We start from the raw sequence: 17696 nt of genomic DNA, 5'->3' as shown, positions 1-17696 counted from the left end.
CAGAATGAACTGGGCAAGATTCTATGATGTTATATAGGAGGCCAGACTAAATTATAGTGATATTTTCTGGATTTAAAATATATGAATGTAAAATTTAGTAAAATCTTTTCTGTGAGGTTCTGCCATTCAGAGCTAACCAGGGTCCATGGTCTTTACTCTTGTCACAATACTACTCCCTTACAATGTACAGGAATATAGCTGAAAGACAGTCATGTCCTCTTAGTGTTTTCTTAAACAGGTAACCCAATCTTCTAGATAAATTAGCTATGTCTACATTAAGATATTCTTTTGAAAGATGATTGTTCGGATGATACAATCCAAAAGATCACCTTTTGAACGAACTCCTCTACATGCAAAAAGTAAATAGCGCCTGCAATCAGCTCTTTTGAAAGACTGCTCCACCCTTTTGAAAGGGAGCATCTACACACCCACCCCTGCTCTTTCAAAAGAACAGAACAGGGAATGTTGCAGACTGGGTTGCATGGCTGACAAGCCCTTCTGGGGTCTGCAGCCAGCTATGCCCTCAAAGTGCCCCTCCCTAACATCTCTGCCCTGCACTCACTCAGGTCCACAGAGCTGCCATAAGCTGTGCAGAGCCCCTGCACAGACACGATGTTGCATTCAAGCCTGTCCCAATGGACTCCCAGCAGCATCTCCTTCTCCATCGAGTTGGCCATCCTCCATACCTTGGTCAGCCATCGCGCCCCATTGTTCACTGCCGCCCTCAAACTTCTCACGTGGGCAAACCCCACTGCCAGGCAGTCATAGTACGACGTGGTAGTGCCACAGGCACTGGTGGACAGCAAGGGCTGTTTCATGGACATTTATGTGGGCTGGGCGGGATGGATATACGACATGATGTGTTCCGTAATTCTGGGCTCTGCTGCCACATGAAGGCCAGGACATGTGTCCCCTGGCAGGAGATCTGGGTGGGGGATGTGACCTGCCCCTCTTCACTGTGGTGAATGCTGCCTACCCCCCGCTGATGTGGTCCTACACAGGCCACCTGATCCCACCCAAGAGGCATTTAACACTCATGTCAACTTGGCCTGAAATGTGGTGAAGTGGGCCTTCAGGCTTATGAAGGGCTGGTGGTGGTGCCTCCTCACATGCCTACAGGTTGGGCCACAGAATGTCCCCCAGGTGGTGGGTGCCTGTTGCATCCTGCACAACACTGTGGAGGGAAAGGATGAGGTATTTCCCCCGGTGGGCAGCAGAGTACACCCCCAGCCTTGAACAGCCGGTACCCAGCCCAAGCCTTCAGGCACAATTGGAGGGGACCCACATTAGGGGTCCCCTTTGGGAGATATTTGCATGTGAGCAACAATGACCATCACCCACAATCACCACATGCTTGTCCACCCTCACCCTCCATACACCACTCACCAGCCTCCTACCATGACCTCAGTATGCACACACATCCACACCCCACTGTCACCACACCAACAGCAAGGGACAAGGGGGTATTCAAAAAGAAAGATTTAAGCATTAATAAAAAATGGTCTTATTTACAACTATGAAAAAGTAACTGTGGCAGAGAAAGGGGTCAAGCTATGTGCAAACTATGTGCAATCATGCCCTATAAAGGCGGGGATCGGTGAAGGAGGGGGCTGAATTGAGATTGGAGAGGGGTGGACCTGAACTTGTGGGGGGTGGGAATTAATTGGTAGTGTGGAAGGGGAGACCTCAACAGGGAGGGAGTGGAGGTATGGACTTTAACTGAGAAAGGAGGGGGGGACCTATTATGCGAAGGGGGAAGGGAGGGATCTTAACCAGAAGGGGAGAGGGGGGCACTATAATGAGAGGGGGGGACCTTAAATGGGAATGTAGCGGGGGGCCCAGAGCCATATAGGCCATCCCCAGTTTGTGGTCTGGACCGTCCCACCCCACTGTGTGTGGCTTACAACGTTGTCCCCAGGTGGATGTTGCTGGCAGCCATTTTGACATAACATTAGCCATGGCCACCTGTGCTGTGCCTGGTTTGTGAACATTGGGTGTGTGGTTGGCTCGCTGGAGGCTGTGGTGGCCACTCCACCTAAAAGCTGGGACGTGTGCTCCACTGTGTATTTAGCTGAGGTCCTGCCCCAAGGTCCACTGATGCCTAGCTGGCCATAACCTGGCTTGATGAGTGGGATGGTATGTCTATTACGAGGTCCCCCTCATCACTGGAGACCTCAGTGATGGCTGGTTCTGTCTCCTGGATTGCCAGTCTGGGCCCCTCCTCTGCCACAGGATGCGCCTCTCCTGATGTGTTGTCCAGGAGAGATGGTGGGGAGGAGCTTTCTCTGGGCCCCAGGAGGCAGTGGAGCTCCCTGTAGTAGTGGCAGGTCACGGGACCTGCCCCGAGAATCTGGCAGAGTCCCCTACTTGTGCATCACCCTGCTGCACAGCTCTTTTACTTTGCTGTGCACCTGGTTGGTGGTGTGTGCAAAGTGCCCTCAAGTTGCCAGCTGCATGGAAAACTGGGCAAATGCAGCTGCATTTCCCCTCGTCTGCTTCAGGACCCCCTCATCTTTCTACAGCCCCAGCAGGTCTCTCACCTCAGGCTCAGTCCAGGAAGGTGCCCTTTTATTCAGGGGTGTTCCCGGGTCCTGGCTGCCCTGTGATGGCTCAGTGGGAGGAGGCCCTGGGGCTGCTGTGGAGGCTGGCTGCTGGCCATATCTTTTGGTCGCTTCTGCTGGGGTGACTGTGAGTCATGCAGCAGTAGCTTGTGCTTCAGCAGCTGCAAGCACGCTCTCAGCTTCTTGCACAGGGCTTTCAGGGACCATGAGGCTTTCAATACAGTTGGACGTGCAAACCATAGAGCCCCACTGCTGATGTGCAGGGCATCTCCGCAGTCCTCCATGGCCAGCGCCATGGGTGACTCCTCTTTCGAAAGTGCAGGCCATGGAACATCTACACAGTTTCTCTTTTGAAAGAGTATTTTGAAAGGAGGCGCTCTTCCTAATATGAGACAGGAGGGACACTTTCGAAAGCTGCGCCTCATTGCTTTGATTTCCTTTCGAAAGAACATGTTACAGGTATAGCCGCTCCACGTGCTCTTTTGAAAGAGGGGCTAGATAGTTCGAAATTATTGGCTAGTGTAGACGTAGCTATTATGGAGGAAAAAGTGTATCATTGAAGCATACAATGAAATAACTATGCTATTTCAGAACAAAGAGTTCCATTGGTTCAGTAGGGGACGGACGCTGTTTTAACGCTACTTTGCTACCCCATCACTTTCAGCATAATTTAAATTTTAAATAAAAACATCAAAACATTTCTAACCTTTTTGACTGCAGGGGAAATCTTTTGGAATGACCGAGTTGGGAATAAATGGGAAAAGAAATGAACGAGATTCTTGGCTCTACTGCAGACCCTTGGAACTCCCCCCACTCCGCCCGCCCTGCTTTTTTTTTCAAATTAGTTTGCATTTTGTTGTTTCCTCTGATCAGGTATCTTAAGGAATAAGGGCCTAAATCTGCCTTTTGCTCCATGGGTGCAGGCGGCCTTATGTACAGGCTGGCTCTGGGGGGGGATGAGTTAAACCAGGGGTGAGCAAAGTGCAGGGTGGGCCCCCTAAGGGGGACATGCAATTTCTAAAGTGTGGCACAGCAAGAGTGACTGCTATGAGTCAGGCTCGTTCATCTCATTAAAAATGTTGAAATATGTTACTGTTTTTAAGTTTGTGTGTTCACTTGTATGTGATGATCAATAAAGATTTTACATTGTACATTCTTATGCATGATGAAAGGATTTTTTCGTATTAATGTGACCGACACTTCTGATAGGTTGGGGTGGGGAGGGTGGGCCAGGACCCATGTAAAAAGTTTCCGCACCCCTGAGTTGAGCTGTGGAGAAGCTACGTGGAGATCTCTGAAGTAAAGGTACTTTCTCTTCAATACTGGAGTAGGAGTGTATCACTGTTGGACAGAGCAAAGAAGTGGAGGACAAGTTGCTAGTCCAGCTACCATTTTCAGATCCATGTGCCCAAAACCTGTCTAAGGGGCACACAGAGGCCCCATTTTTGTAGTATCTGTGCAACTACTTTACACAAACTGCCTGAGCTGAAGAAGAGAAGATTTCTTCTCTCACAATCTCTCTCTGCACAAAGCCCTTTTGGTTGGGCTTTGCATGGGGACTGAGAGCTGTCTGAATTTCAGACAAGGTGTCATTTTTTTCTTCCTCATTAGTCAGAGCATTCTTAGGCCAATATCTGCATCTATAAGCAGGAGAATTTTTAAATGAGGTTCAGTAACACTCTCCATGTCATTCAACAAACCTATAATCCAAACAGATGTATCAGCCTCTACCTCATTCATTTCAGTCCTCATTGGCAGTCAGTAAGCAACACAGCCTTGCTCATTAGTTCATCTCCTTACACAAGTCATACATCACTAGTCTATTTTACACTGAATTAAAAATCTGCTTCTCTCACAAGTTATTGTAGACTCAATCTCGGACTCCCCAGCTCCTCTTTGCAAGATATCACTTTATAATTGTTACCATAAAACATGTTAATTCACTCTGGAGCACATTAAATATCTTCAGAAACTTCCCCAAGAAACCGTTACAAGGCTGTTGCTGTATCAATAGCTTATCTGCCTACTAAGTAAATGCTACTGGGAAAAAAAAAAGAAAAAAAAAAAGGGAAAACAAACAAGCAAACAAACAAACAAACCTAAACCCTGTCCAGAAATATTTGTTAGCTAGCTCCATCACCAAATCCTTTTATGGCTTTAAATAAAATTATGGAATGGCAGTGCCCTATAATGGCCAATATACAGTAATATTTTTTCAAGCATATTTTGGGGTGGAAGTTTAGAGATGGTGGGAGGATTGATAATATGGGCAAGATCTTCAGATGGTGTAAATTGTGTGTCAAGGAAGCTGTACCAACTAACATTAGCTGAGGATTTGCCCCATTATTTATAGATCTTATATCTGGGAATTAAGAACTGATGCCATGCCTCGCTTTTAAATCTGCTGAGTATTTGCTTACATAGAGGTGAACACACTGGGTGTGTTCCTTTAAGTAAAACTTCAAAGGGCAGAGCTTGGTTTTTGTTGCTGTTAACAGACTTGCCAAGTACCAACTGGAGGAGCAAGAATCAACATGCACACACCTAGCTCTGCCTACATTCCTGAAATAAAATTCAAATAAGAAGAAATTATTTGATTTTTTTCAGTTGGTAACATGTAGACAAAATATTAAAAGTTTATTTTCTATTTAACTGCCAGAGGAAAGCCTTATGACGAGAAATGAAATCTGAGGTATGGAAAGCTTGAGCAGATTTTGAGGTTATAGTATGTGACTGTTAGTTGTTTCTTGTATAGGAATTAGTGCCAAAGCAATTGTGACAACCGTTTCAGTAATACCAGCTGAAAAATCAGATCTGTAAGATCTTGGAATAAAATAAAATACCACATCTTTTTTTGATATGTAGACATTCACTCAAATTGTCGTCTTGGTTTCAGGTAATACCCGCTCTTCCAAATATGCACACCAGAAGACAAAATTGAGATCCGGATTCAGAACAGAACTTGAAGGCCCATTTTTACTGAAACCCTTAATAAATATTGATACTATATATTAGTTTTTTTAAATTACAAATATTCTGGAAACAGAAATTATACCAGAATTTGTTGATTAAAAATACCCTAAAATACAATTTGAAAAGGTGTATTTCTCCACCCATATTAGTCATTCAGACATATTATAACTGCCTGGATTTTGGAATAAACTGACTCATCAGCTCATAGCATTGCTGATGATGTTGAATAAAAGAGAAGGGGGAAAAATCACCCCAAACATAGATCATGCTAAACAGGGACGTGAGGGAATTTGGCTGTTAACCCCTGTTGAGTATTTTCTAATAGAGCCATCAACTCATCTTACTTCAGATTATTTAGCAGCTTAGCCTGAACATGGTTCAGCAATGCCTCACAAACAGCTGTAATTTTTTGGTATGGGGTATTCAGTTCATATCATGAATAATAATATTTAACGAGAACTGGGGGAGGAGGGACTTTTCTTTCTCTTCTCTCTTTGTTTCTACATATTGTCTGTTAAATTAGTTTCTAACTGTTCAGCTTGCGTTCCCACTGGTTTTCCTCTCTCTGGCTCAGAATGGTTTTGCCGTTAAGTCACAAGAGAGAATTCAGGAAATAGGGTTCGATTCCTAGCTCTGCCAGCCTTTCTGTGCCATGTTAGACAAGTCATTTACGGACTAATTTATGACAGAGCTCAGCTCCGGTTTAGATGCCTTCAGTCTGTAGCTACATTTCCAAAAATGTTCAGCATGCAGCAACTCTGACTGTGCTCAATGGAAGCTGCTTGGCATTGGTTCTGGGGAGTAGCTTCAGTTGTGAGTGTTGGCTTTGTAGAATATCTGTCCCTTAATCAAGCTGTGCCTCAGGGGTATGGCAACCATCTGTCCTGTTTTTACTGGGACAGTCCCGTATTTAAGCTGTCTCACAGACATCCTGACTTTTTAAAGAAAATAGACAAATTGTCCCATATTTCACAGGGCTCCTGCTCCCGGGGACCCAGTGTCTTGGGTGGCAGCCTCTCCTGCCAGGGAGCTCCTCCACTGGGTGGCTGACCTGTTCCCCGGAGTTCTGCACCTTGCGACACCAGCTCCTGCTGGAAGGAAGCTTCTCTGTGGGCAGCTGCTCCATTCCCTGGCATCCCATGGTGGCAGCCCCTGCTGCCAGCAAACTCCACAATGGGGCGACTGCTCATTCCCTGGTGCCCTACACTGAGGGGAGGCAGCTCCTGCTGCCAGCGAGCCCCTCCACGGGTCGGCTGCCTCATTCCCCACCCTCCCAAGCCTCAGGGAGGCAGCTCCTGCTTCATCACCTGCCCACCCCCCGCCGGAATGCTTTGGAACACCTCCCCACCAGGGAGTTCTGGAGCCCCCATCCTCCACTCCCCTTCATCCCTGGTACCTCACGCTTGGAGGCTGTGGAACCCCCATCCCTGGTGCCTCACCTTGGAGCAGCAGCCCGCATCGCCAAGGAGCCCTGACATGGAACAGCAGCCCCATCCCCATCTCTGGAGGCTGGTGTCCCATATTTGCCATAGGGCAATGTCATCACCCTATCAGGGATCTGTCAGTGAACTGGGGTAAATTTTATTAAAACTAATGGCAAAAATTTACATAACACACAAGAAAAGAGTGTCTGTACATCTGGCTATAGTGCTTAGAATTATTCACTAACACAAAGTTTATTCTTAAAGTTGAAGATACGTATAATACATAATCAGCACTAGTCCATATTGCTGATTGTCCCAGACCTGCAGAACAATGCAGTTCCACCAATCTGAGCTTGTTTCATGGCACAATCACCAGGACTCCACTGTGCACCAAGCATTAAGTTCAGTCAGCATCTCCCCACTCCTCCTCTGCACTGTTTACACTGGTGTATGTACACATTCTCCTTGGGGTCTTTGTTGGTCTGAAGGCTGCTTAGGCTCTGTGCATACCTCAGCACAATGCGTGAGGTTCTCATAATATCACAGTATTGCCACAACAGTTTGAAGCTGTACAGGTTCCATGCTAGCCTTGTAATGACATCTGCACTGATATGAAAAAAAAGAGCACGAAAACATTTTTGCCATCATTGTCCAAAGGGAGGGGAGGAAACAAGTGCACTGTGGGATGCTGATGACACATACCCTGAACCACCCATGGCACTTTTGTCTTCTGTCAGTCATTGGGACAGAAACTCACAATGCAATGGGGCAGCAGGAATTGTGGGATAGGTACCCCAAGTGAATTGCTGACAAAATTGAAGCTGCCCACCCTAATGAGGATGCATTCTGTCAACTTCATGTGCCAGTGTGAACGTTCACCCTTGATTTTACAAAATCGGGTACCACAAAATTGACCCCAACAAATTCAATCTAATTTCCTGCTGTAGACATACCCAAGGTTAAGGTTCGCTTCCTTCTGGAGTTAGGAGGAAGAAAACCTGCATGGCTGTATTTGAGAAACATTGCTTGAAACTGTCCTCCTGTTCTTAAGGGTAGTCACGAAAACAGTGCAGATGCTAAATGAGGAAGGGAAGTGGTATGGACTGATTATGAACATCAATAAAACAAAAACAATGGTATTTGGAGATAAAGCAATAGCAAGGAAGAGCAGGGTACAGGGGATTGAACTAGAGTATGTAGAGAAGTTCATGTATCTGGGGAGCAACATAACATGATTTAGAGTGGAAGAAGGAAGTAGCAACTAGAATAGTGAAAGCAAGAGGGAGTTTGAAGGCAATGGATAAGATCTGGAAAAGCAAAGCAATTAGCTTAGGAATGAAGCTGCGCATCTTGAAAATGCGTGTATTCAGCAGCATGTGGTACGGATGTGAGCCAGGGGTGATAATGAAAGATTCAAAGAGAAGGATATTGGCGTTCAAGAGGAGTTGTTATAGAAAGATGCTGAGAATAAGATGGATGCAGAAGGTCACCAAGGAGGAATTATACAGGAAGACACAGCCAAAGGAGAACCCACTGCTGAAGGTCATACAAAGGAAGTTACAGCTATTTGGGCATATTTGCAGAATGAACAATGGACAAAAAAAATCAAGACCCTGGTATTCGGCATAATGGACAGTTCGAACAGGAGAAGCAGACTCCACAGAGAATGGGTAGATGATATAGTAGATTGGTGCAGAACTGGTCTACGGAAACTTAGCCACACTACAGTGGATAGGGCAAGATGAAAGGAAATAGTGAGAGAGGCCTCAGACACCAATGGGCGCTGAGCCCATGGTTATCGATGATGATGATGACTCCAGAACAGTGACTAGGAATCAAAAGGAAGGTTTATAGAATCTAATCGCTACCTCCATATTATATTTGCCTATGACTAGTGGACTTCAATCTCCCTGGCCATATAGGACCTAACATAGGACGAAAAAAGAAAAATGAGAGAGTTAACTCTTTACTGTCATGTTTATGACCTTTTCAGTGCAGCTGTAGGAAGAATACATTATCATTCCAGTCTATTATTTTTAAAATCGCTTACAGAAATATTAAACAGGCATCAGCACCCTTGATGTTTGAGGAATACAAATCACATCCACAACTAGAGACTTAACTGGCCCCCTGTATTTTACCTAGAGAGATATTTTTAAAATTTAGTTAAAAACAAAAAGGTGTCAGATCAAAGTGGCAGTATACAAAGGAGTTGTATAACTGACTTCCTTGCTGAACATTTTTAGATAAAAGTCCCAGTTGGGTTACAAGACACTTTACATTTTAGGAATAGGTATTCTAAAGTAGTGTTTCTCACCCTTGGTTTATAAAGTACCCCTTTTAAAATATATATACATATATACACATATATATACGTACCCCCAGTATCCCGAGTTTTCAGACACACACATTTTTTTCTACCATTGCAACACATTTGTTTAAACAACTTAATTGTAACTGGCTGACTGAAAGAAATTGCCTACAGGCAATAAACTTGCCATCATACTTACGACCGTGCAAAGGGGATAAATAAAAAAAATGATATGAACATTTGGAGGGGTTGGGTTTAAACAGCCTCTTTGGGAGCAACTATTACTAATGAGTTCACAGTGTAACTGTTAATTAGAGGTTTGTGAAAAACGGAATGAGAAACTGCAGCTTCATAATATGTCTCGGCGTTCAAATTCCAATTCTGTCTTAAGGCATATAATATTTGAAGTGAATGGAAAGGTCTCTGGTTTTTCATTTCAACCCTTTAGAAAACTCTAAATGTCAGAGTTTCCAATCTGAAAATAGACTTTAATAATTATTTTCAGTAATAATATTTTTCTGTTGCAATAGCTTCCAACGCTCTCAGTACATATGGCCGTATTGCGCTATTAAGGTACAAGCCTGCACTGGAGAGCCACGTCTACGCTAGCAAGTCCTTTCCAAATCTTTTTCGAAATGAGGGGCCCCTTTTGAAAGATTCCATGGAGCATCTACACACAAAAAGTGCTCTTTCAAAAATAATTTTGAAAGATCGCGGTGCACCTTTCGAAATGTCTCTTCCCCTCCCGTTTCAGGAACGGCCCCCTTCTTTCGAAACCCTCTTTCGAAAGAGGGCAAGTGTAGGTGCTCCGCAGGCTGCTCTTTTGAAAGAGCAGTCCTCCATGGCACCTGCCAGCAGGTGTGCGGAGACACAGCTGCCAGCACATGCAAGGCTGTATGTTTGGTGTGTCCGGCTGTGTTTATAGACGCAACAACCCAGAAACTCCGTGGCAGGAAACTGAGAGTGTGCTGGCTGCAGGAACTGCACCAGCCCTCCTGGGGACGCTAGAGCCTAGTGAGGCAACACACCAGCCCCATGGTCAGCTTGCAAGACCCCCACGGCCCTGCTGGAGTTGGTACAGCAGATTCTGGCCAGAGTGGGCCATGCCGCACCGACTCCCCCACCCCTTCTGCCCCTGCCATTTAGGCTGCAGTCACAGCACCCCCAGCATGCTCCTACCTCCCCATGGTCTTATACCCATCCCATCCCCACCAGGGCCCCCAGACCCAAGGTGATAGGCCCTCCCTTGGCCATTGTGGGTCATGGCCCCCCCCCGCGGAAGACTAAGCCTCCCTTTCAAGTCCAGATGCAACCCCCCCAGATTCCAGTGCTCCCCTTTCAGGCATTGTACGTAGTTCCCCTGTTCACCCCTGTATTTAGCTCCCTCATTTGTGTTATTGTTCCTAGACAGTTAGTTTTAAGTATTAAGTTTATTTACAAACACACCTGTGTCCTGTAAGATAGGTGGGAGATGGGGGATGAGTGCATGTGGGTAGCAGTGGTGAGGAGCGTGTGTGTGGGGGTCATGGTGGAGGGTGCCTGGGGAAGGTCACTGGGGCATCTCAGCAAAGGCTGCACTAAGGGCCTCTCTCACCAGCACTCTGTACTGGTTCGTCTGATGGCACTGGGCATGGTGCAGCTGCTCATATGCGGCCACTGCCTCGGAGGTCCACCCCTGAACAAAGTGCTCATGCTTTGTGTCCACAATATTGTGGAGAGCACAGCATGCACCCACCACCACGGGCATAGGCCGCAGGCTGACCTCCAGCCTTGTGAGTAGGCAGTGGAAGTATCACTTCAGCCAGCTGAAGGCCCACTCCACCTTGGCCTGGGCCTGGTTCCAGCACTCGTTAAACCACTCCTGGGTAGGGTTGGTTTGTCCCGTGTAGAGATGCATGAGCCGCAGGTGCAGGGGGTATGCGGCATCGGCCACAATGCATGGTGGTGTCCCCAGTGGAGAGGTCCCGCAGGGGGACATATGTCCCCTCCTGTAGTCTGAGGCCCAGCCAGGAGTTGTGGAAGAAACAGATGCCAGGGGCCTGCCTGGACCATCCCGTGCAAATGTCCAGGAAGTGGCCCTGGGCATCCATGAGGGCCTGGAGGACCACAGAGTGGCACTCCTTCCCGCTAACATACCGGCCTGCACTGTAGTGCAGGGCCTGGATAGGGATATGGGTCCTATCCAGGGCCCAGAAGCAGTTGGGAAAGCCCAAGGCAGCAAATTCCTCCATGGTGGCATTGGGATCTCTGACGTGGATGACCGTCCACAGGAGGATGGCATTGATCACTTGGATGACCTGCATGGGATGGAGGGCATGTGCATGGTGAGTGCGTATTGGGGTGACTTAGAGCCCCCTATCTCTGGCCCATGCCCCCATGGCCCTTCCCCTGTCCCCTCCAGGGCCCTTCCCCCATCCCTGATGGTTCTATTTGTCTGGGAGCCCCTGTTTCCTGCCTCAGGGTGTGTGTGTGACCTGAGCATCATTTACCTCCAGCAGGAAGGCCCTGACGGTGGCCCTGCCCACACTGAACTAGTGTGGCCAACTGAGCAGCGGCTGTCTGGGGTAGCCAGCATCCATATGGCAATCACCACTCTTTTATCCTTAGGGAGCGCACGCCTCATCTATGTGTCCTGGTGCTGAAGGGCAGGAGCCAGCCAGTGGCACAGCTCCAGGAATGTCTCTTTCCTCATGCAGAGGTTCTGGACCCATCACTCTTCGTCCCACTCCTGCCTCACCACCCAGGCCCACCACTCAGTGCTGGTAGGGTAGGACCATAAGCGCCAGATGGCACAGGGGATAGGGTGTGGACGGTGCCTCATGGAGAGGGCTGGCAGGACTGAGCTGGGGAGGTGTCGGCCTTTGGAGGTGGTGGAGGGCGGCGAGGATAATTATGGCCAGCAACCCATGGTGTCCTCATCGGGGAGCTGGATGGGATCCATGGGGGTGTGTGGATCCTGGTGTAGCTCCAGGCACAGGGTGTGCAATAACATGTTTGGCAGGGCAGCCCTCAGCGTGTGCAGGCTGAGGGTGTATGGGAGGGGTCCTTTCAGGGAGCGGCCGGCTGCAGGGCCTGGAAAGTCTTGTGTGCCATGCTACCCCATCTGCAGCATTTCCTGGCTTGCTCTTTTGAAAGAGCTCCCATGGCTGTGCAGACGCTTCCTTTTGAAAGAGCACCTCGCCCTGTCGAAAGAATGGACCGGTGGATTGATCCACTTTGAGGCGCATGTGCGCTCTTTCAAAGCCTGGTCTTTCAAAAGGTGCCTTCCGGACGCTTGCCTTTCGAAAGCGCGCTGTCGTGGAGATGCAGCCTAGGTGATATGGAGCTGTACTGCCTCAAAAGCAACATAGACATTGTATCGCGTAATTTTCAACAAGCACACATGCTTATGCTCCCCTCTGCAGGCAGCTAGAGCTGTTGGCCATGGCCAAGGCGCCATTGTGCGCAGTGCAGTTCTTGCATTCACAAGAACATGGTCTGGAGTTTCAGGAAGCCCTTATGCTAGAAGGGCAAGGAGATGTGTGCTCCTAAGTTTCTGTTTCTGCTTCTGCCCAGAGACCTGTCCCAATCTGACCATGTGCTTTTTAGAAGATCGTCAAATGCTTACAGAGGCCACTCTAAAATAGTGAAGCATCACTTGGGAGCTAAAAAGAAAAGAAAGGACTGAAATGGCCATGTGGATCTATGCAATTTGCATCTTATTCTGTGTACTGTTTTTCCAAGTGGCACAAGTTTGCATGTATCCTGGAACACTGCTTTTGGTAAGGAGATCTATTAATCGTTCATATGCTTCTATTTTCTATCTTTTTGACTCTTCCCTCCCCTCCAATGCTCTTGTCATTCATTTGCTGAAGGCAACATTCAAAGACCGCTCCTGCCTGCTGGAACATGCTGTCATTTATGAGAGCTGTGCAAGCAACAGCAGCACCAGGCTGAATCATTATTTTCCTACTTGGTGTCAGTTGCTAAGAGGGATGATTAACAATAAAAAAAAAAAAAAAGAAGAGAGAGAAAGCGAGTCTGTGCAAAAATTAAGATTGGGAAAGTGGGAGTGGCATTACCAGTCAGGTTTGTTCAGAGATTCTTTTTGCTCTCTGGGGTGGCACTGCAAACATTTAGTTCTTTCTGCTGTGCTGATTTCATTTTTGTCTCTTCCTTTACCAGGATTATTGCCTAACAAGGTAAGTGCAGATCAAAACTGTTTACTCGTCTCTAACTCATATCCATTGCAGAATATCAGCATGGACACAAAAAGGCCAGTAAGATAAAATATTTTAAACTGCTCCATGTATTTCTTTTCTTTCATTGAAAATAACTTTCTAAAGTTTCATCCAAAGCCAGTCGCTTTTACTAAGTTATCTTCATTTCCACTGAAAGGATGTATCATAACTAGTGAATTGGAACAGGCTGTTGTGTCTATAAAGTGTAGGAATGAATAAAATCTTCACACTTTCTATTGTAGAAATTACTTCCCTGCATTGCAACAGGTTGTCTGCATATTACGTGGTCAGTGCATCCTTCATGGGTGTTTTAGATGTGTTTTAAGGTCCTGGGCTGCAGAAGGAATATTCCTGTCATTTTCTATATGGGTGCTTTTAGTGTTCTGTGACTAATTCTTAATTCACTCTTTATGGGATAGGCACAGTAAATGTTTTGGTTCAATTTGTCTCCTTTTCCCAAAGTTGCTTCCTCTTTCATACTCCTGACACAAGACCTTATCCTTCTTCCAGTTAAACCAGTGTAAAACTCTGCTCCCACTGAAATCAACAGAGAAGGCCTGAACTTTGCACAGTCTAAGGAAATGACAGTTCAGAGGAGGTTATGTCTTTCATGTGTGGGGTCTTTATACATCACTGGATGCTCTGTCAATAGCAGAAATAGTTTTGTTTTATTTTTTTTAAAAGAGGACACACAAAAGTGTTCTTATTTTCAATAATTTTCTTCCTTTATACAAACCAGTTAAGGGTTGAATGGAGCCCATTTTCCTTTTAAAGATTGATGTCCTACGTTTCAAGCATGGACATGAGTTGTTGACACTATTTACTCTGCTAGGCAAAAACTCACATTTCAGTCCTGAAGTGAACCCGTTGGTCATATTAACAGCTCCAGACATGAAAGCCCAGTCATCATCCCTAGCATTGTGTAGATAGCCTCAGAAACAGGCTTTCACTCACTCACAGCTGCCCAACAGGTGTCCTGTGCTTCTTTTGGGGGACTGCTTTTCGGAATAGATGAGCCTTCTCCGTGGCTAATTTAACTGCTTATCCTCTACCTACCCTGCCAAAAAGTATGACTCGTTGTTAGTTAAGGTATTGCAGATTACAATCTGTTACAAAGTGGCCTGAGACCAAAGTTATTTCCCACAGTGCACTTCCACAACACTTGGTTACTGTTGAATCTGATTCAGCTGGATTCAAAACAGGAAACCCAGTGATTAAGAGCTTCCTATTGTATCACCAGTCCTCTGAGCCATCCAGGTCTCAACGTGAATAGCAGTATTGTCCTGAGGGTCATCCACTGTAATGGGGTATGCTACATGTAGGTCTCTGATTAGGTTTGCTTGTTCTTTACTCTCTGAAGATTTTCATTGCGTTCAGAAATGAAGTTAAAACTGGACTGCACCAAGAAATTCCTTTCCGACAGCACTCGTCAAAATTGTTCTAAAACCTCCCAGGTGTTTTCTGTATGTGAAGTTTTTTCTACAATGTCTTGTCCTACTGGTTTTTAAAAAAATCAAATGCGGGCTGACAAGCTAACATAAAAGATGCCACTATGCCTCAAGCAGCTGTACAGATGCTGATCTATGATTTCCTTGGGGAGAGCAGGAAGGAGAGGGGGCTGAAGGATGCAACAGGAGTCCATGTTGCAGTTTTTAAAAGCCCCACTCAATTTTTATCGGCCTCTCCCTGTGATTAATGGCTCAACAGTTGGGCTTCTCTACAGTTTGCTTCTTTTAGACATGTATCAATGTCATTTTAGGGGTCATGGGCTTTTTCTCAGTAGAAGCCTCAAACCTCCTCTGTAGCTATTCCTGTTCCCAAGGCTTTAATGGCAGGGAAATGGGGACATGTCCCAAGGCTCTCCTACCTTCAGAGATCCCTGATATTCCGTAATACCGAATACAGACAGGTTGAACCTCTGTTGTCTGGCACTCTCTCCTCCGCCAACATCTCTAATGAGGTATGCATTTAGTTAGCTGGACAACCACTTATTGTGAATGCAACTTTCCCCTGGTCCTATAACATTTGTTTACAGCCACCAGCATACTCGGAGTGGTCTGTGCTGTTATTTAGATGTAATTTCCCCCAAATGTCTTCTCAGAGCTGAGTAAGCAATGAAAGTGTTGGTAATGCTGCTAGACAATATTGGCCTCTCACCAGCTGGCAAATTCTCTCATCCGGCACCGGTCAGGTAGCAAGAGTGACAGACTAGAGAGGTTCAACCTGTAGCTTTATTTAAAATACTAGATGGCAAGTCAAAAGCCTCTGAATCTCATACTTCTCTGACAGACAAACCTCATTCACCCACAATTTGACCAGGGTTGCTCAGTGTGAAGGGATATTTAAAACTGATGATCTGAAGGTATGGATAGATTTGAAGCTGGCACTGTGTACTGCTGAAATGATTTTGTTAAGGATGATGACAAGGATTTTGAATGCTTACGTTCAGGTTTCCCACACTTTGAGTCATTAGCTTCCCTTCTTCTGCCTCCTTTTTAACCCAGATGGATTCTTTTCTTCTGAGTCCATCTTTTCCCTTACTCACTTGTTCCTCCACCTTGATCCCTTCCCTCTGAATACAGAAGACGGATCATTCCCATGAGGACATGGGGTAATTCTTCTTCCCTATTTTCTCTAATCTCTGTGTGGATCCAAGGTGTGCCCTACCATCAATAGGGATAATAATCTTTGGCAACAGGCTGCCAAATCAATTGGGTGTGTGAGATGATTAGGCCACAGCAAATCTCTCACTCTGTCTTTTGGACCTGGACTAATTACTATCTTCAGATCTGGTATGGTGGGATTCCATGGCTTAGAGGAAGTCGTTTCCGTGTATCTTTTAACTCCTGTAGGACACCACAGCACGTTACGTTTAAAGATTTTTGGTGGGCCACCTGCTCTTATCTGATCACAGCTGCTTATCCAGACTGAGCCAAATCTTCCCTCATGTTTGAATTTTATCAGGCTCAGGATTTAGGGTGAGGTTCGGGCTGGCTATGTTTACATGCTCATTCACCCAGCCCAATTAGTGCAGCCAAGAGAGGCGGCTGGGCATCATTAGGAAGAAAGTGCTTTAGGTTTCCTCCCAGTGGGGATCTCCTGGAAGCAAGAACTAGCCCCACCCAAATACTGAGTAACACTTGCACAGATCCAGCAGGAGTTGGGGAGGACTGGGACATAAGGAATAGCTTCCTGCATGGTTAAAAGAGACATAATACTGTATCTTTGTAGGGAAAGCTTATTGCTGGGAATCTTTCCTCTTCCCCTTCCCAAATAGAAGGAAGGATTAGTTCACCCTTTTTTCCTGGCTCCATTTTCAAGAACTATCAGCCAAGGTGATTTGTCTATAGACACACTGCCCAACTCAGCCACTCCTTGGAGATGGAAAAACTTAAAGAAAGTAAGTCAAAACAATAGGTACTTATAAATCTGTTCTCTGCTGTTTTCTAGGATTACTTTTCCACAATGGAATGATACACTACATAACTCTTGCAGCTCAAAATTCAAAAATACATTTATGGAAGAATTCAAGCCAAAATGGAAAATTAATGAGCTACACTCTACTGGGAGTAAGCCATGCCTGTCCCTGGGTGTGAGTTTGTGGCATAGATTTGGTTGCAGTTCTTGAATGGTTGCCTTATTGCTCACAAACCACATCAGGCACATTTCCAATGTCTCTCTGTGCACATCACATTGTGGCATACAGTGGTGGTAAAAATAGGATAGAACAGTCATGGTATACGTTTCCCAAAGCATTTGGTATCTTTGAAAGGTTGTTGGGAAACAGGTGCATCTTGCAAGACTGACTCTGGTTGCGAAGTAGACGATAAATTTAGAGATAAACGTTTTTAAAATTCCTCCCTCCCCCCCAGATATCCTGCAATACCTTTGGGAAGTGAGAGGAAATCAGTCCCTTGCAAATATTCACTGACACTGAGAAAATCTTGCAAGAGTGCAGCATAAACTAGGCTTGTTTTTTAAACAGAGTTTGTAGGATGCCATTTGGTTGCATCAGATCATTAAATTGTGCAATATATCTCAATAATCTTTGGACTAAAGACTAAAAGATACGGCCAAATGCTTCATAAAAGTGAATCCAGAATTACATACAGAAGTTTAAAAAGAACTCAGAGCTCTAGCTAGTAAAACAAATTAGATTAATAAGATGACAGGTAAATTCTAATGCCCAGAAGACACACTATATACA

The sequence above is a fragment of the Carettochelys insculpta genome, chromosome 2, assembly GCF_033958435.1.
Source record: "Carettochelys insculpta isolate YL-2023 chromosome 2, ASM3395843v1, whole genome shotgun sequence".
NCBI classification, from domain to species: domain Eukaryota; kingdom Metazoa; phylum Chordata; order Testudines; family Carettochelyidae; genus Carettochelys; species Carettochelys insculpta.
Note: the sequence above shows the minus strand (reverse complement) of the source record.